This window comes from Tenrec ecaudatus, chromosome 14, assembly GCF_050624435.1.
Source record: "Tenrec ecaudatus isolate mTenEca1 chromosome 14, mTenEca1.hap1, whole genome shotgun sequence".
Lineage (NCBI taxonomy): Eukaryota > Metazoa > Chordata > Mammalia > Afrosoricida > Tenrecidae > Tenrec > Tenrec ecaudatus.
Genome location: NC_134543.1, coordinates 117,872,312 through 117,893,169, shown reverse-complemented (window position 1 = coordinate 117,893,169; position 20,858 = coordinate 117,872,312). Strand labels below are relative to the sequence as shown.

Sequence of the window (20,858 nt, the reverse complement as noted above, 5' to 3'; positions counted from 1 at the left end):
AGAACTTTAAATATATTTTCCTGTGAAAAAAGGTAAATACGCCTTTAGATCCTTTGTTGACTTAGTCTGATAACATGGTCAACCTTTAAATCTACCCATACTCTGAAATTTCGTCATCTAGCTACACTGACAACTTGGAATCTTCTAAGAAGGCAGACAAATAAGCTACCAGATGAAGACAGAACAACTGATGCATATGGACTGATCACGTTGGTGGAAAATATGGAATATATCATGGAGCCACAGAAGTACAACCGAACCGTCAGAATGCTTCTTAGAAGCAAGCGTGGAAAAGCATAGGATCCGTGAAAAAGATGAAGCCGGTCAACAGGATGGATTGATAGATTGGTTTCAACAGGGGACTTCAGCATAACAATGATGAGGATTGGTGCCAGTCCCGTGGCATTTTGTTTATCCTATGCTGCTGAATGGCACCCAACAATAACAACACAGGAGGTTAGTTACCTGCCCCCAATCTAGTTTCCCTTTCTTTATTTTTAATAGAATCTTATTCTATTGGGGTGATTTTTGCCCCCAGCTCAAAAACGAATAAAGAGGAAATACCTTTATTTTCCAGCCTTATTTGGAAAAAAGAATGACACAACCTTGAATGAAATATAAACAGCATTCTGGTGGGGATTTCTAGGAAAGTTTGCTCTCCTGAGATGGACATTAGAACTTCCTTCTTCCTGAAAATGTGAAATTTGACATTAAGAGTCGAAGTAGTCACCTTGAAGCAGTGAGGACTAGGAGAAAGGCACCCAAAAGACCTAGAAGCTGACACTGGTGGTTGCAACACGGAACAGAAAGGATACTCTGTTACAAGTGCAAACAGAGAGTCCTATCGGTGGGTTGGGACAGCTCGAGCTGGACAATGTGAAATACAAAACTGTTTCAACATTTTGAAAGAGGTATGAACTTTACATACAGAAAAATAAGAGGGAGCATGTGATCATAGACATGAGGGCTTAGATTACATACGGTTACAAGACAATGGCGGCTTAAAATGTTGTAGGATTAGCTAATATCTTTTCTATAGATTTCCTAGAGTTAACTTAGCATGTACTTCTTGGAAATATATACGTATGCATTCTTCCTGGGGCATGCTGCTTAAGCATTCTCTCAGGACCATCCTGACGTTTCCTGGTAAACATTTATTCATAAACCTCATCCTTGCTTCCCCTAACATTTGCTGAGGGTGATCAAAATGTTACAAGAAGTAGCATGTCACTGTGTTGTAAATCACAGGTTCTATTTTTAGTTAGGTAGAAAGGAGATTTGGGACAAGCAAAAGTTTAATTTTTAAAATGGAACTTTGATTCATATCTAGGTCAGTCATCTTCAATCATGCCAAGCACCTCAAGTTGAATGTACCCTCCTACACTAAACCAATGCCAACTACCTACGCCTAGATTTCCTACTACATGGGAAAGTAATCTCCAATTTTGTTTAACTACCATTACTTGTATTGATGTAACTGAATGTAATCTCTTCTTTCTTTATATTTTTACACACTACTTTCCCCATTTGTTATATTCTTCCTTCATCTTATGCAGTAGCTGAAATCCAAATAATACTTTGAAAATCATCTTTGCTTTTTTAAATCATTTTATTGGGGACTCGTACAACTCTTATCACAACCCATCCACCCATCCATCTATTGTGTCAGGCACATTTGTACATTCGTTGCCATCATCATTTTCAAAACATTTTCTATTTGAGCCCTTGGTATCAGCTCCTCATTTTCCCCCTCCCTCCCCCACCCTTCCTTCCTCATGAAACCCTTGATAATTTAAAAATTATTATTATTTCATGTCTTACACTGACCGATGTCTCCCTTCACTCACTTTTCTGTTGTCCGTCCCTCCTGGGAGGAGGCTATATGTAGATCATTATTATTAGTTCCCTCTTTCTCCCCCACCTTCCCCTTCCCCTCCTGGTATCTGCAACTCTCAATATTGATCCTGAGGGGTTTATCTGTCCTGGATTCCCTGTGTTTCCCGCTCTTATCTGTACCTGTGTACATGCTCTGGTCTAGCCAGATTTGTAAGATAGAATTGGGATCATGATAGTGGTGGTGATGGGGTGGGTGGGGAGGAAGCATTAAAGAACTAGAGGAAAATCGGATGTTTTATCGGTGCTATACTGCACCCTGACCTGGCTTGTCTCTTCCTTGTGACCCTTCTGTAAGGGGATGTTCAATTGTCTATAGATGGGCTTGGAGTCTTTGTTCTGGGTCTTTGATGCCTGATACCTGATTCTATCGACACCTCATGATCACACAGGCTGGTGTGCTTCTTCCATGTGGACTTTGTTGCTTCACAGCTAGATAGCTGCCTGTTTATCTTCAAGTCTTTAAGACCCAAGATGCTACATCTTATGATAGCTGGACACTGTCAGCTTTCTTCACCATATTTTCTTATGTACCCAATTTTCTTCAGTGATCATGTAGGGAAGGTGAACATCACGGAATGTCAGGTTATTAGAACAGTGTTCTTGCGTTGAGGCAGTACTTGAGTAGAGGCCCGATGTCTATCGGCTACCTTAATACTAAACTTATAAGTACATGTACATAGACCTATTTCCATATTGTTATATATAAATATATTTACATATGTACATGCTGTATTTAGACCTCTATAAATAATCTTTGCTTCCTAGTTCTTTCCTCTATTTCCTTTTCCTTTACTCTTGTCCCACTATCATGCTCAGCCTTCATTTGTGTTTCAATGATTCCTCAGCTACATTGCCCTTGATCAAGCCCTACCAGGAATCCTACACCCTCCTAGTCATGGAGTTTAGATCACTTGTTGTTCCCTTGTTTGTTAACACCCACTTCCTTTCCCCCACCTCCCCCCAGAACCATCAGTCCGTTGTTTTCTCCTCCGATTGTTGATCCCACCTGTCTTATCTAACTAGACATGAAGAGACAATAATAAGCACAAAATAAAGCTAAACAAAATTGAACAACATCAACCAACCAATGACAAAAAAGGAAAAGCCAATAAATAGTTCAAGTTCGGTTTGTTGACCTTTAGGAGTGTTTTATGGTTGAGTCTGATGGGCTGCCAAGCCCTGATCCCAAAGTCTATTTTTGGTATTCCCTGGGTATTTCATTGCTTTGTGAAAATCATCTTAAAGGTATTGCTTCCTTGGAAAGCTTTCTCTTACTTTTGAAAATTCAGTTAACTACTCATTCTTTTGTGTTCCCATAATATTTTCTATAAACCTCTGCCTAACACTTATCATAAACCCATTTGATTACCTGTATTTTTATATATCTCTGACACTTGATTTTGAACTCCTCAAAAGCAGACAGGGTTGTGTATATCACATTTTATTAGGGATTCATGCAACTCTCATCACAATCCATACATATATCAGTTGTATAAAGCACATCTGTACATTCTTTGCTCTCATCATTTTCAAAGCATTTGCTCTCCACTTAAGCCCTTTGCATCAGGTCCTCTTTTTTGCACCCTCCATCCCTGCTCACCCCTCCCTCATGAGCCCTTGATAATTTATAAATTATTATTTTGTCATATATTGCCCTGTCCAGCGTCTCCCTTCACTCACTTTTCTGTTATCCATCCCTGAGGGAGGAGGTCACATGTAGAGCCTTGTAATCGGTTCCCTCTTTCCAATCCACTCACCCTCTACCCTCCCAGTATCACCTCTCACACCCCTGGTCCTGAAAGTATCATCCTCCCTAGATTCCCTGTGACTCCAGCTCCTATCTGAACCAGTGTACATCCTCTGCTCTATCCAGACTTGCAAGGTAGAATTCGCATCATGGTAGTTCGGGGGGAGGGAGCATTTAGGAACTGGAGGAAAGCTGTATTCTTCATCGGTGCTACATCGCACCCTGACTGACTCATCTCCTCCCTTAGAACTCTCTGTGAGGGCGATCTCCAGTGGCCGACAAATGGGCTTTGGGTCTCCACTCTGCACTTCCCCCTTCATTCACTATGGTAAGATTTTTTTTTTCTTCTGTTGATGCCTTATACCTGATTCCTTCAACACCTCGTGATCACACAGGCTGGTGTGCTTCTTCCATGTGGGCTTTGTTGCTTCTGAGCTAGATGGCCACTTGTTCACCTTCAAGCCTTTAAGATACCAGATGCTATATCTTTTGATAGCCGGACACCATCATCTTTCTTCACATTTGCTTGTTCACCTGCTTTGGCTTTAGCGGTTGTGTCGGGAAGGTGAGCATCATAGAATGCCAATTTAATAGAAGAAAGTATTCATGCATTGAGGGAGTGCTTGAGTAGAGGCCCAAGGTCCTTCCACCACCTTAATACTAAACCTATAAATATAGACACATAGATCTATTTCCCCATCCTCATATATATATTTGCATATGTACATGTCTTTGTCTAGACCTCTATAAATGCCCTTTGCCTCCTAGCTCTTTCCTCTATTTCCCTTGACTTTCCTCCTGTCCCACTATCATGCTCCATCCCCACCTGGGTTACAGCTATACCTCTTTGTTACCTTACCCTTGATCATTCTCTACCAGGCCTGCCACTCCCACCTCACCACCAATTTGGATCCCTTGTTGTTAACCTTGTCCCTGGGTTTGTTAACACCACTTCCTTACCCCCCACCTCCCTCTATCCGAAGTCCCCCTGGAACTGTTGGTCCCGTTGTTTTCTTCCAGATAGTTCATCCAGCCCATCTTACTTTTATATTTTTATGCACAGTCAAAAACTCAAATAGGGTATCAATAAACATTGGTTAAATAAACTCAGACTCTCTGGAGAACGCAAAGTATCTGTTAATTTTCTGATTGCAAATTTATGCCCTGAAATGCAAATGTGATGCAATTTTGCCTTGTCATCGATTTCAGCATCACCTGAAATACTGAAATGAGCTACAGAGGATTTTCACTAATTCCAGCTATATTAACAGACAGCATTTGAAATAAGCACCTTTAAAGTCCAAATGATGCAGAAAAGGAGGGAAACATTTATTGATCATCTATTGTGTGTTAATCATTTTGTTCTGGACTTGTACAGTGAAACCTATGAGAGCTAGAACTTGATACAACAGCTATATTTTGCTAGGTTTCACAAGTTTTTTTGTTTTGCTTTTGACAAAATACTACTTCTCTTTTTTAATTACTTATTTAAGTGCAACCATCCAGGATGATGTCTCGATCAACCATGTCCATGGTTGCACTTAGTCTTTCAAAGCACTTATTTGCTTCTCCAGTATATCTGTGCCAACTTTATCGTCTTCACCTGCACACTGTACTTGAAGTTGTAACATTCCATACCCCGTTGGAATGAGCTTAGACGAGTCCTAGACCAAGTTGTCTGCTTGAAGGCTGCTAACACACGATTCCAATGTGGCCATGTTGGTCTTGTCGTCCCACGGTGTCACATCTAGGAAGATGGAAAACTTAGCAACAAGCGCAGGTTTTTTGGTTTTCTCTGACTTGTCATGTGAAGGCGTTCTTCTCTTAGCCTTTTTGCTTCTTCACAGATCCAAAGAGATAACCGTCGGCATCATCCTCACTGTCTGCAGCGCCTCTTCCTCTGGTGTCTTCCACGTGAGTAGGGCCACACTTGCCCAGAGCTTTCTTTGCTCCTGGCAAACTGGCCTGGTCCTTTTCATAAGACTTGGTGCTATTATCCTGTACCAACGTAGGACATGAACACGTCAGCAGGTGGAGGCTGGAGATGGCTTCAAACCCTGCCACATGTGCTTGTGATGGCACATACCCCATGATGTAGCACTTGGTGGCCAGGCAATCACTAAGCACCTGGAGGCCAGCGGGGAAGGGGGTTCAGGTCTCTGAAACCCATGGTGTCAGCTGCATCCGTAGCTGGGCAGCTGCTGCAGAGGAAAGGAGTGGCACAGGCAGTCAGGGATGAGCACTAATTGATGGGACAAAAAAGCCAAAATACTACTTTTCTATTACTTGTTTTATTGGAAAATCTTTGAGTTGTCCTTCACTGTTAGCATTCTGTCTTACAAAGTAACCCTATAAGTATCAACCCCCCTCTTTTTTCAACAGTTTTATTGACATATGGTTCACATATCATACAATTCATAAGTTCATTCACATCAAGAAGAGTTGTACAATCTTCACCACAATCAGTTTTATAATATTTTATTCGTTCATGTACTCATCATTTGTAATAGACAGTGTTCTCTAGAGAGATAAAACCAGATTGCTGATAATTTTATATATATATATTTATAAAGATAGTTAGATATATAACATAAGAAATGAACTGTTAAGTTATATACAGATAGGAAGATATATAATACAAGAAATGAACAGTTAAATTATAAAACTGTACAAATGGCTCAGTGCAACTCACTCCCGTGAGAGAGTTGTGAGACACTAGCAGTCCTTCAAGTCTTGAGGGCTGCCAGGTAGTCCTCTGTAGAGAGAGCTAGGCTATATCAGCGCAGGCAGCAAACAGCAAGGCAGGTCACCAACCGTCAGTTCCCAGCTCCAGAGATGTACATTCCAATCGTGTGGTCTTAAAGGGACCTCAACTTACAGTGACACAGTCCATAGGCTAGGCGTCCCACAGGTAGTGTAGCCTGTAAATTGAGGCACAGAACAAACAAGGCAGCCGCACACTGGTCTGATGATCAAAGAGCGAGAGACAAGAAAGGCGAGGCTCACCGAGCCATTTATCTCTCCACCGTTTAATTAATCCCACTTGTGTTTATCAGCCAGGCTGACACAATAAACTAACTATCTCATCATTATTGGCTCCCCATTTCCCCCCAGCTTCTCCTGCCACACCCCCAAGGAACCATTAATACGGTTATTGTTTCTAAAAGTTAACCTATCCTGGACTTCATATACGGAAACACATTAAAATAAAACAAAAGAAAACAAACAAGAAAGAAACTAAAAACTAACAAGTGAAATAGATACAAACCTCAATCAAAAATAAAGGATAAAATATTAAATATGATCCATATTTAAATGGATCATAAGAGAGTTCAAATGATAGGGTGCTAAATTTTAACCTAATGGCATCTGTAACAATCCACTTTTCAATGTATTCTGCATATGAGCAAGGCTACTCACAGCCCTGGTTCATGGTCAGAGGGGATTCACCAAGGGCTTAATCCATGCAAATTTCCCCTTCACTTAAAAAACAAACAAACTGAAACAGCTTTAAAATGGGTTAAAAGGGAGATCAAATAATAAGCTATTACATTTTGACCTAACTATGTCTGCCATAATCGACTTTACAGTGCTCTCTGTCCGATAAGGGTACTCACACCCCTCAATTATGATCAGAGGCCATTCACCAGAGGCTTAATCCCAATGTGGACCCTGCGTAGGGATTTGGGTTCCACTGCCATCCACAGTCTTCTGCGAACCAGGTGTTCACAATGTAAGCTCTGATGCCATTCCCTTCTCTAGATTTGGATATTATTTACAATCCTTAGAGCACGTGTGCTTCTTTCATGTGGACTTAGTTGACTCCTCATTTAGATGTTGCTTGTTTGAAAAGAACTTTTTAAGATCCCAGATACTATTCTTTCAGGCACCATCTAGTTCTTCACCACACTTTGCTGTCGCATCCATATCTCAGCGATATCTTCATGAGGGTGATCATCAAGCAGGGTCACGTCATAAGAACTAATTGTTCTTAGATTGGGGCTAGAATTAAGTGCAAGCCCCAAATCCATTCATGTCATTCATCTATTTATATATGTCTCTGATTCACTTTTAATACATCCTTGGGACCCCTACTGGGGTATCACTTCCACCGCCATTAAGTCAATGCTGACTCATAGCAACTTTATATGGAAGAGTAGAACTGGCCCTGTGGGTCTCCAGGACTGCAGATCTTCACCCAAGTAGAAAGTTTCATCCAGCCCCTGCAGAGCTGGCTGGTGGTTTTGAATTGCTAACCTTGTAGTTATCAGCCCAATAAGTAACCACTACACAATGATAGTGTCATTAGTTTAGAAAATGGTATAGAATTTAAAACACTGTTGGGAAAATTATTATAAGTATCAATCCCTTCTAATGGAATAGTGATTCAATAAAAAATAAGTGGAATATAATTATTAAGAAATATGCCTAAAATCAGAGTAAAAGTAGGCTTACAACTTCAGCATTGAAGTTTCTCATTTTCAAATAAGTCTACTTCATCTATTTTCATCTATCAAGTTATATGTTAGAAAAACAGTGAATAAAACCATGTGTTTTAAGTTTTTCAGTAGCTAAAATTAATAGCTTTAGTTGCAACATCCTGAAACAGGAAACTTCAGAGTTGTTCAACACTTTTCCTATGAGAAATGTAGTACCTTCCAAAACGCTCAGCCCCACACACCTTTCTTTAAGTTCATAATGGCTTCTTTGCATATTGTAGCCAATAAATTATGAAGAACGACTAACACAGATTATGCTCCATGTGCCTCTGCAGAGAGAACTGCCCTTGATATAGTGACCATGAAGATGCAAATCTAGGTCACTCCAAAACATGTGGAAAAAAAAAAAAAGTAAGCCTAAGCCGGCAGAGAGACCAAACCCTAGGAATAAGGGACAAGCTCCAAAGAGGCATTTGAAAACCAGAGCCTGAGCTCCTCCCTTCAGGTAACCTAAACTCAAAACTCACTGCCACTGAATCAACGCGAACTCATTGCCATCCTCTGTGGGTTTCCAAGACTTAACAGTTTACAGTCTTTCTCCTGAGGAGCTGCTGGTGGTTTCGAACTGCAGACCATGCGGATTGCAGCCCGACACATAACCATGACGCCACCAGGGCTCCCTCCCTTAACATAAAAGATGAAAAAAAAAGATTGAGATGGAGACTTGGGTAGCCTCAGAAACTTGAAGAGGAAGAAGCCAGCTACTAGGTCAAATGCCCCACTGAAGTGTTTGGGAAAACCTGCTGCCAGAGTACCAGAGGATGTCAGCACCTTTGCACAATGCAGTCAACAGCTATTTCTCAGCCTCAGTGCTATAAGGGGTGAGACTAACAGGGTGCACTAGCCTGTGCCAATCAGATGCTCTAGCCCTGGTATAATCTGATTTTTAAAATAGCAGTACCTAATTAGGCGCCACTCTGTGGAGACGTGGTGGTATAGTAGTTATCCGCTGGGTTGCAACCCACATGGTCAGGAGTTCAAAACCACCAGCAGCTCCGTGTGAGACAATTACAGTCTCAGAAACCCAAAGGCGGTTTTTATGGAGCAGTATTCACTCAATTTCAGTAAGCTGAGCATAAGTGCCACTCCAAATCAATTTAATAAACATTTTTTAGGGTAAGGTTCATATACTGGTTTCTTGTATTGATACTAAAAAGCCCGGGGGGCACTGTTGGACTGGAAAACGAAATGTTAGTAGTTCAAACTTACCAGTTGCTCCTCAGGAGAGAGACGAGGCTGTCTGCTCTCACTAAGATTTACAGTCCCTGAGAGCCTCTACCATCACTATGAGTAAAACATGACTTGGTGGCAGTGGGTTTGGTTTCTTAATTTGTGTCAATACTAATGTGAAGCTAGGGTTGAGAGCCACCACCCTCGAGCCCTTTCGTTGATTCCAGTCAAAGGGTAGGCAATCCACTGTTTTCGGGGGCTTTTTCAGAACAATTGAGATAAACATAGACTGACAGAGTGGTGAAAAATTCATATGGGAAAGGGATTCCTGCTTAAGCACTATAATGTTTCTCATATTCTCCTCATAGGGGGCACCCAAAAAAGGTTTGTGAATTAAATAATGTATGAAAGAAAATGATAAAATCACAATTATCAACAGAACTTAGGGCGTAAACCAGGCGTCCTCAAACTATGGCCTGCCGAAGACATTTATCCGGCCCGCCGGGTGTTTTTGCCCGTTTTGTTTGTTTACTTCAAAATAAGATATGTGCAGTGTGCATAGGAATTTGTTCATAGTTTTTTTTAAAACTATAGCCCGACCCTCCAATGGGTCTGATGGACAGTGAACTGGCCCCTTTTTAAAAAGTTTGAGGACCCCTGGTACTGTAAACATTTGGTAGGTCTAATTTATTCATAAGTGGGGTTAGATATTTATTTGAGGGCTGAGATTATATGTATCTTAATAGAGGCAAGTAGTACGTAGTACGTATTACATGCTAAAGGAAGCCAACGGAAAGAATGGTTGCCGAAAGTTGAGGTAGATGCTAAAACGTGAGAGTGCAGTTAGTGTGTGGGCTGTGCTCTAAAGAAAAATATACTTTAGATACAAGGTGAAGAGAGTAGAAGACATCCTATGGAAGAGAAATTCTATGACTAAGATAAGACAGATCACATGTGTCATGTTTGGAGAATCGGATTTTAAAGAATGGAAGGCTCTTTCTCCAGTAGAATGAGAATAGGTGGGAGTTGATATTGGTGACAAGGCTGTAAGAAGACTGAATTTCAGGCTAAAGAGGTTAACTTTATTTTGCAATTAGAGAATCATTAAAAATACTAGTGAGAGTGCTGACAAGTGTATAAACAGTGGAATCTGGGGAAGATTTATTAGTACTGTTGTGGACATTTAACTGAAAGATACAGGCACCATATGCAGGTGAAGCAATGAAAGGGATACAGCAATAGTGCAATTCTCAGGCTGTGAGGGGCACCAACCAGAGTGGCAAAGTGAAACTAACACATAAGAACAAATATTAGATACAGAAGACATTGGTTAAGATGACAAATGGTGATGGAGGTAGACTGGTTAAAAGGGAAAATATAACATATACTCTGCTAAAAGATAAATCAAAGTGGGAGGACCAGTCAGGGTGCAGTGTAGCAACATTGAAATATCCAACTTTCCTCTAGTTCTTTAATGCTTTCCCTCCTCCCCCACTATCATGACCCCAATCCTACCTTACAAATCTGGCTAGACCAGAGCATGTACACCGGCAAGATAAGAGCTTGAAATACAGGGAATGCAGGACAGATAAACCCCTCATGACCAATAATGAGAGTAGCGATACCAGGAGGGGATCGGGAAAGTGGGGAGAGAAAAGGGAACTGATGCAGGGAGACAGCAGTCATTGTAAAACATGAAAAAAATTATAAATTATCAAGGATTCATGAGGGAGAAAGGGTGCAGGAGGGGAAAATGAGCTGATACCAAGGGGAAAATGAGCTGAGCTCAAGTAGAAAGAAAATGTCTTGAAAATGATGATGGTGACATATATACAAATGTGCTTGACACAATGGATGGATCAATGGATTGTGATAAGAGCTGTAAGAGCCCACAATAAAATGATTTTTAAAAATACCAGTTCTGTCTACATAACAGTGAAGTTATGAGAATCTAATCACACTAAATTAAATTGCATTCAAAGGCATTTATAGATTACTGATTGCTAGGGATTGAATTGTGATTTGCCCCAAAGATGTGTGTTGGAATCTTAACTCCTATAACTGTGGAAATAAGGCTTTCTCTGAATGGTAACAAGACCCTATCAGTGTACGATTTGTCCTAAATCTAACCATTTCTTAGTTAAAAGAGCAACACCAATTCAAAGAAAAGCAAACACAAACAGGGAAAAGTAAGTGCTATTTGAAGATCAAGAAGAAAATGATGAACTAAAAAGAAAAGAAATAAAAAGCTGAGACAAGCCTCTCCTTCCAGAACCAAGCCCTAGAGTTCATGCCCTGAGTGCAACTTCTAGCTGCTAGCACTGTAAGAAAATAAATAAATTCCTTTATTTAAGGCTACTAACACATAGGATTTCTGTACCAGCAGCATTGGGCAACTAAGACACGAACTGTGTGTAAACTCTGTGCTAGGTACAACAGGAGATAAAAAGACGAATGAGACAAGGTCCCGCTCTATATAGAAGATCAAAGCAAGCACAAACACAAGATGTCAAAACAAAAGTACAAGAGGGATAAGAGGAAGACCTGAGATCAAGTCTTGGAGGGCTCAAAGAAACCCGAGTGGGTGCGTGAAGAATGACGTCAAGATGGTTTCATGAAAGAAGGATCGGTTGAAGCAAAGTATCAACACATGGAGAACAGAAGATAAGGGAGCGTAATTATCGATCCATCTACCATCTAGGAGCTTATCCAACCAAGGTGGAGTTGATTGAAAAGCTATTCATTTGGTACTGAAAAAATTAAGATAGTAGGTTTAAATTAAATGCAGCCTAAGATGAATGCAGTAGCAAAATGCAGTGTCAAGGGGTAGGAACTGTCTACAGGATTGAAATGCTCCTGCTTTGTCAGAGAGCAGGGGGTCTTCAATACTATTTGAAAAGCAGAAACCAGGTCTGGGGTAGTTGAAATAGTTAAATGGTCAGGTTTCAAACAGGCCCTGTTGGTGCAGTGGTTAAGCATTCAGCTACTAATCCAAAAGTCAGAGGTTTGAACCCATAGCTGCTCCATAGGAGAAAGAGGAGGTTACCAGTTTCTATGAAAATTGTCAGCCTCGGAACCCTATACAACAGTTTGACCCTGACCTTTGGGGTCACTATAAATTGGAATCAACTCAGTCGTAGCATACTTTTAAAAATCCATCTGAATTTAAAAATACTTATTTTCATAAATATTCCATTTATTTGGCTTCCTCCCTCTTGACTCTTGCTTTTCCTCCATAAATCCTACCGTGGTACTGAAAGATAGATCACCAGTGGAATAGAATTATAGGTCACACCCTACGGCTTTCTTCCAGAGTTTCCTTCAATAATTGTCAATGTGGTTCTGCTTTATTATTATTATTTATTTTAAATACTTTAAAAAAACATTTTATTAGGGACTCATACAACTCTCATCACAATCCATACATACATCAATTGTGTAAAGCACATCTGTACATTCATTGCCCTCATCATTTTCAAAGCATTTGCTCTCCACTTAAGTCCTTTGCATCAGGTCCTCTTTTTTTCCCCCTCCCTCCCCACTCTCCCCTCCCCCATGAGCCCTTGATCATTTATAAATTATTATTTTGTCATATCTTGCCCTGTTCGACGCTTATTGAATACTTTTATTGGGGACTCTTACACCTCTTATCACAATCCATACATTCATCCAGTGTGTTAAGCATCTGCCATCATCATTTTCGAAGGATTTTCTTTCTACTTGAACCCTTGATTCAGTTTCTCATTCCCCACCCCCATCTTCCCTCCCTCACGAATCCTTGATAAATTATAGATTATTATTTTCATATTTTACATCGTACTCTGTCACCCTTCACCCACTTTCTGTTGTTATTCCCCCTGGGAGGGGGTTATATGTTGATTCTTGTGATCGATTCCCCTTTCTCCCCCACCTTCCCCTTATCTTCCTGGTATCTCTACTCTCATTGTTGGCCCTGAGGGATTTATCTATCCTGGATTCCCTGTGTTTGGGGCTCTTATCTGTATCATTGTGCATGTTCTGGTCTAATCCGATTTGTAAGGTAGAATAGAGGTCATGATAGTGGGGTGGTTCTGCCTTTTTATGGAGCATCTTAAGGTTTATCCTCTCTTGCTCTCCATTGTATAACCTTTATGGCTAAACTAGACCCTTTATAAGGAAGATTGAGTGTATTGAGAATAATAAGGAACTGTCACATTCTAGAACAGCGGTTTTCAACCTGTGGGTTGCGACCCCTTTGGGGGTCAAATGACACTTTCACAGGGCTCACCTGATTCATAACAGTAGCAAAATGACAGTGATGAAGTAGCAATGAAAATAATTTTATGGTTGGGGGTCACCACAACATGAGGAACTGTGTTAAAGGGTTGTGGCCTTAGGAAGGTTGAGAGCCGCTGTTCTAGAGCATGCAAATATGAGTGAGAGGAATGGACTTGAACTAACATCCGACCATTGTGAATCATTGGCTGAGAGTGAGCTGAGTAAGCTTGATCTTAGCACAAACCAAGTAGAGGTTACTTATCTGATGCAGTACCTAAGATAAACTGCTCAGGGCAGGAGGTACTCAACAACCAACTAGAGTAGTGCTGCCGCCACTCCAGTTTATTCATATAAACTAGAGTTTATATTAATTATGTGCATGGAGTGAAGCTTCTGTACCTTCACTGATCGATGTAGTACAACTGAAAACAAGAAGAGAGAGCTGCGAACGTTCAATAACCTTAGTGTAGAAGTAGACGTGTGAACCTAGGAAAATGAAAAGGTGTCAACAAGGAAATGGAATGTTTAAAGATCAATATTCTAGGCATGAGAGGGCTGAAATGGACTGATGGTGACCATTTTGAGTAAGACAGTCATGGTCTACAATATGGCAAAGACGGGTTGAAGAGGAGTACAGTCACATTTGTTATAAAATGGAACTTTTAAAGGCCTATCCTGAAACATAACATGGTTAGTGAGAGGCTAATGGTCACACCCTTACAAGGAAGACGAATTGATGTGAATGGTATTCCAATTTATGTCTCAACCACAAGGACCCAAGTTGAAGAAATGAAAGCGTTTACCAATTTCTGAAGTCTGAAACAGATATCAAACAAGCAATCAAGCTGCATTGATAATTGCTGTTGATTGGAATGTAAAAGTTGGAAACAAAAAAAGAAAGATCAATAGTTGGAAAATATGACCTTGGTGATAGAAATAATATCAGAGATTGTACGATAGCATTTTCCAAAACCAATGACCTATCCATTGCAAATATATTTTTCAACAACATAAACAGCAACTATACATTGTGTACCTCATCTTGGTATATAAAGGAATTGAACTGACCATATTTGTGGAAAGAGAAGATAGAAAAGTTTAATACCAAGTGTTTCATTTGACATGAAACTATAAACCAACATTGATGGAAGTAGCATTAATAATCCAACAACAGATTGTGTTGGGCAATATGCTGTACAATATATCTTTAAAGTGTTAAAAAATTCACAGATGTCACTTTGAGGACTAAAGGACCACATAAGTGTCCACTACCCTGAGAGCAGAAGAACTGCATCTAGTACCTGCTACCACCACCAACTGCTCAGATCAGGATCTCAATAGACTGTTCTGGGCAGAGATCAGGAGAGAATACAGAACTATATTCAAAATCATAAAGCAGATCAAACTTACTGGTATGATAGTGTTGGAACTCCTGAGACTGTGGCCCTTAGACATCTTCATGCCTGGAACTACCCTTACCCTCGTGGGTTAACTGTCAACCAAACAATGGACAGGTCTACAAAGTGAATAATAACACTCTGGAGAGACATAATCAAAGCATACGTGATCAAAGTTCAGTATTTGTCCCCAAACAAATCTCAGAGGCAGGAAGGGGCCAGGAAAAACAAACAAACCAAAAAAGGGGACGAATGGAAGCAGAGAACCCAGGGACAAAGTGGGGAACATGTTGTTACATTGAGGGGATTGCAACGAAAGTCGTGAAACCATGTATAAACTGTTGAATAAAAAATTAATTTGCTCTGTAAACTCACACCCAAATTATACACGCGATAAACATTGTGTGGAGGTGGAGGGGACGTGTGTGTGTGTGAGGGGGTGGGCATGCGGCAGATGTTATTTTGAGGGTTAACATGCTCCTGCCTCAAACCACCATATTTTCAATCCCCTCACAGATATGCAAAAACTGGGCTTGAAGTTGTCTTGCTTGTCTAACAAGTACCTCAAACTTAAAAGCTGCCAAATCAAACTTTACTTTTCTTCAAGGAAATTATTTATTATTCCAAGGAGTGGAACAGTAAATGATCAGATAGAAGGATACTGTCATAATACAGGTAAGGTACAGATCTGAGAGATGATTCTGTCTTGGATGAGAAGTAGAACTTTGCAGATGTGATTAAAGTTACAGTCCTTGAGATGGGGAAAGTATCCTGGATTACTACCTCACCCCGACTTCCCTGGAGTCTATTTCGACTCAGTGGGCCTTATGCACTTATCAGAATCCTTGTATCAGAGAACCTTTCCCATCTGTGCTCAAAGAAAGATGTGATGATGGGTAAATGCCAGATAGATGATATTGCTGACTTTGAAGATGAAAGGAGAGGGCCACAAGCCAAGGAATGTTCAAAGTCTCTAGGAGCAGAAGAGACATAAACACATTCTTCCCTAAGAATTTTCTGCCAATATCTTGATTTTAGCCCAGTGAGACAGATGTTTGACTTTAGACCAAAGGTCAGATAATAAATCTGTGTTGTTTTAAACCACTAAATTGTAACAATTTGTGACAGTAGCAATAGCAAAGTAAAACATGTGTATCTCTTACCCTATATCAAAAGCAGATATGGGCATTAATTTCAGCCCAGACCTGTGATTATTCATGCAAGTAGGTCTTCAAATTTCTGAAGCGAGACCATATAAGGACATAGGGCTTTTCAATACCTTAGAATGTGAAGCGAAGTGATCACACCTGTCCAAGTGTTCACTTAGAGATTAGAACACCATGCATGCCACCTCATCTCCACTGAGTAGACCTGTAAGAATAATGATGACCAATAGTAAAGTTACATGCAGTTTTGTGTAAGACAAAATGCAGACGTGGGGATGAAAGTGCAAGTGGGTTATATCAAGGTGGGCAGTGATATGTGTGAAACAAGAGGCAACCTTTTGTAAATACCGGCAGACCTAATCAGTGCCGTTAGTTGCCATTGAGTTGACTCTGATTCATGGTGAGCCAAAGAGCACAGAGTAGGATGACATTCTATAGGGTTTTCAAAGCTATGACCTGTGGAAACCATATTGTCAAGTCTCTCTGTCAGTGACTGGTGTTTAACAATTTGTACCACCTTGGGATTCTGCCATATGGAATACAGGGATTACTGGTGGTGCAGTGGGTCAAGCAAGGTTGGTGGTTAATAAATTTCTTTCGCCAAGGGAGAGAGATAAGGTTGTCTGCTCCCATAAAGATTTATAACCTTGGAAACCCTATGGAACAGTTCTACTCAGCCACTATGAGTTGGAATTAACTCAATAGCAATGGGTGATAGTGTTACACTGGGTACAAGATAGATCCCATTACTCCTTCTTTAGTAGGATAAAACCTTCAAGAATTTTCCCTCACAAAGGCAGAATCATGCCTACCAGTTTAATACATGTCATAATAAATCACGGAGGGCATGAGAATAGTAAATATATGGTAGGCCCAGGCCATCATTCATTGGGTACCCCCAAGGCAAGAGAGCTGAACCAAGGCCAAGTGACTGTCAGTTCTATAACCTTGGGCTCCCAGCCATCTGCTTCTCACTCTGGGGAGTTTCAGCCTTAAATCCAAGGCTGAGTTAAACCCCAGTTAAACCCCAGTTCACTTAGTGGGATTTCCACATCAAATCCTTCTAATGTGGTTTATGAAGGATGTTGTGTGCCTTGAAAGAACAGAGTCTACAGTCCCAGTAACCTAGAGCACCAAGGACTGGCTAGAAACTAGGTCAAAACTATCCACTTAGGAACACAGTATCAGGCATATGAAAGGGTACTCCCCCAAACCCGGATTATACATATATTCCAAAGCTATGTATTTAAATTTTGTTACAAAACAACTGTATCACCTCCAAAGTACTCTCCATTACACTTAATACATTTGCCAAATCTGAAAATTCCATTACTGGAAACATTTTTTTAAACTCATCTGTTTGGATGGCTGACAGCACCTCCCTAATTTTTTTTCTTCAAGTCTTCTACATAGTCAAATCGCTGCCCTTTCATGTCCCTCTTCATTTGCAGAAACAAAAAGAAGTCACATGGAACGAGGTCAGATGAGTAAGGTGCATGGAGCAAGAGAGACATGCTGTTTTTTGCCAAACACTGGCACACTGAGATGGCTGTGTAAGCAGGTACATGGTGGTGGTAGCAAACCCCCCCCCCCCCCCCCGGTCTGTCACAAATCAGGTCTGTTTTGTTGCACACTGTTACACAATGTTTTCAGAACCTCTAAATTTAAAGCTTGATCAACAGTCTGACTGGTGGAACAAACTCCAAATGCACTATGGGTTGCGATTTTAGTCTGTTTGGGAAGCTGACAGACATCCAGAATGAGGTTTGTCATCAATTGACATTTCACCTTTTTTGAAATGTGAAAACCACTCAAACACTTGAATTTTCCCCATAGTGTTGTCCTTGTAAACTGTTCAACTTTACGACAGTTTCTGCAGCATTTTTCCAAAGCAGCTGTATGCCGGTCTCCTAAATTGGTCATCACAAAAAATGAGGTTTGAGTGAAACTACTTTTATGGAAAAAATTCACTGTGACCAAAGAGCTCCTTCCCAGGTGATGCCACTCGATGCACTAACTTGGAGCGAGTAGCCAGATGCTCGCCAAGAGGGAAAAATGCATCCTAGGAAAGTTCCGTCCAGGGGAGCTTTTTTCCCTCATATCTGCTTGGGTTCTGTATAAATATCGTTAAGCAATTTTTCCCGAAGGGAGGTTGCTCCTCCACATTTACCAGTCAACAGAAATGGAATTGCCTTCTACAAGGCATACGTGTCCCGCTCCCCACATCTTGACTTGAATTTCCAGTAAGGCTCACTTATCACTCTGGTAGGAGTGTCCATTTAGTTGGGGTGAATTTAGCACACTTTCGTATGGCAGCAACCGGTCTTCGCCCTCTCCTCACATCTTTAAAAACCCCAATTGAGGTGAGGTCTCCTCTATGGAAGTGGTTTTAAGACGTACATATAGAGGTGGTGATATATGAATGGTAGGCAGGCTCTCTACCTCATTGCTCGGGAGACTGGATTGGCAGATTACAAGACCTAGGAGCAGAGCCTACCTTCACCTGGGTGGTGGCTATCCTCATTGTGGTGGACACATACAATATTTTCTCCTTTGTGATTGAGTCACATCACTCAGCATAGATCCCATTACTTCTTTAGTGTTCAGCCTTTAGCAAATTAAATTTGACCTTGAAATTACTCTTTTAGCCTGAAAGTATAAATTTTGAACCTCTTTCAGAGTCACTGAGATTGCAAGGGAAATTTCCAAAGAGAGTAGCAGATATGGAATGTGCAGAGCAGAAATTTGCCACACAGAAGCTAAGAAATCATTCCACTTACAAAATTCTAAGTGGCATTTTAGGGAAAAGTTATTGGAGTGTGCTTCAGGGGAATTACTGTGAAAATACCCAAATGAATCCTGAATTCCTCTGGCAACAGTCATGGAAAGAGGGAATACTAATATTATAATCGCTAGTCTTAAGTGTGGTAGGCCAAAGTTCACTGTGCAATATGTGCATGTTTGCATGGAGGAAGGATGAATCAGATATGCAAATTCCATGCTTAAAATTCCCTTGCTTAGACATCTGACTTGCTTGATTTATGCCTCTTTAATCTACTTAGGGAGAGACTTTTCCATTTGTTTTAATATCAAATAGGCTTTAGCACAGACAGATCTGATGGGACTTTGCCATTGGTGAGTCTTCATAGGACAAGAAGAGATTATGAGTAAATTTCACGAGGAGGCTACAATCTATACTTCAGAAAAGTTTATTAAAAATAAATAAACAAAAGCAGGAGGTCAGGATAACCCTGCAATTTTCTGGAGCAGCAATACCCTAGAAATATTCTGTAAGACTTGCCTGTTGTTCTCTCATGCCACTTCACTACCAGTTTCTTGTGAACAGCCACATAAATTGAGGGCCAGGGATAGCTTGGAAAATTAATATTTTACACCTTCAAGTAAACAGCTGAAAAGGCTATGGCTAAATATAATTTGTGTTTGAGTCCTGGATTTGCTAGCAAATAAAAGACCCTTTTAACCCCCTTTGATCAGTTTGTTTTTCTGTTTCTCAAATTTCTGTCTCATTGTAGTAAAAGAATCAAAAGGTGGCTTATTCCCAATTGGGGAAGCATTCTTCATTCGGCAAACCCTACAACAAAGAGAGGAACTTCTACACTCAACTCAACTAAAAATCGATCTAATCAAGCTTTATGGAGACCTCTGGTTAAAGTATGAGGACCTGACAGCTATGTGAAAATAGTCTTAACAACCTTTCTGCATGGAAGTACCAGCTGACTCAGGCGCTCATGGGAATGTAAGTGAAAAATCAGAAGATGTGTAGACTTTTTTCATTTTAAGAAAGTTGGATATTTTTTCATTTTAAAGGCTGTACCCAGAGCAAGGGCATTTCTCTTAGCCACTAAGTAGTTTCACAAATTGCCCAATGAAAAGAGATTTGCACCATGCTTGCTTAATTAATAATTAATTAATCATCGTTCCTCTCATCAGACACAAATCTTACCAATATTTTACATATTCTTTAATACATATGATCATTCGGAGGCAGAATCAAGTCAATTTGACCAGATAGGTACAAACCCTTCCTTTTACACAAGTGGTAACATAGTTTAGATACTCTGATTTTTTTTCACATTTAAAACCATATCTTGGAAATCATCCCACATCAGTAATAAATTAATTGCTTTTTCTTCAGCAACATAATATTCTATTTAAGGGTTTTATGATCATTTCTTTCTTTCTAGTCAATGCTCAATGACATGTTGTATATATGTCTTTTTGCACATATGTAAGTTTGTCTTTTTACATATGTGTAAATATATCTGTTGAATACATTCCTAGATGTAGAATTACTGATTCAAATAACATGTTTATAATTTTAATGAATTTGCCAAATTATATAAAGCTTGTACCAATGTATGTTCTTATCAGTAATACTTAAAGTGCCTTTCACATATGCTTATCAATGCAGTTTAATTTTAATCTTCATTTCTTATGATGAATAAGGTTGAATGTATTTTCATATTTAAGAGTCACTATATTTTCTTTTAAAAAATCATTTTATTAGGGGATCACACAACTCTTATCACAATCCATACGTACATCAGTTGTGTAAAGCACATCTGTACATTCATTGCCCCCATCATTCTCAAAACATTTGCTCTCCACTTAAGTCCCTGGCATCAGCTCCTCATTTTCCCCTCACTCCTCACTCCCCCCTCCGTAATGAACCCTTGATAATTTATAAGTTATTATTTTGTCATAT

The 20,858-nt window shown here is 40.1% G+C and overlaps 1 long non-coding RNA gene and 1 pseudogene across 1 annotated transcript; one reads left to right on the top strand and one right to left on the bottom strand.

Moving 5' to 3' along the window:
* Positions 1–5,127: 5,127 nt before the first annotated feature.
* On the bottom strand, positions 5,128–5,813 carry LOC142426760 (elongation factor 1-beta pseudogene; annotated as a pseudogene).
* A 9,701-nt stretch (positions 5,814–15,514) lies between these two features.
* On the top strand, positions 15,515–20,200 carry LOC142426501 (uncharacterized). The gene is made up of 3 exons (XR_012779751.1): positions 15,515–15,641; positions 17,584–17,693; positions 19,666–20,200. It is a non-coding gene; the product is annotated as an uncharacterized LOC142426501 (long non-coding RNA).
* Positions 20,201–20,858: the final 658 nt, after the last annotated feature.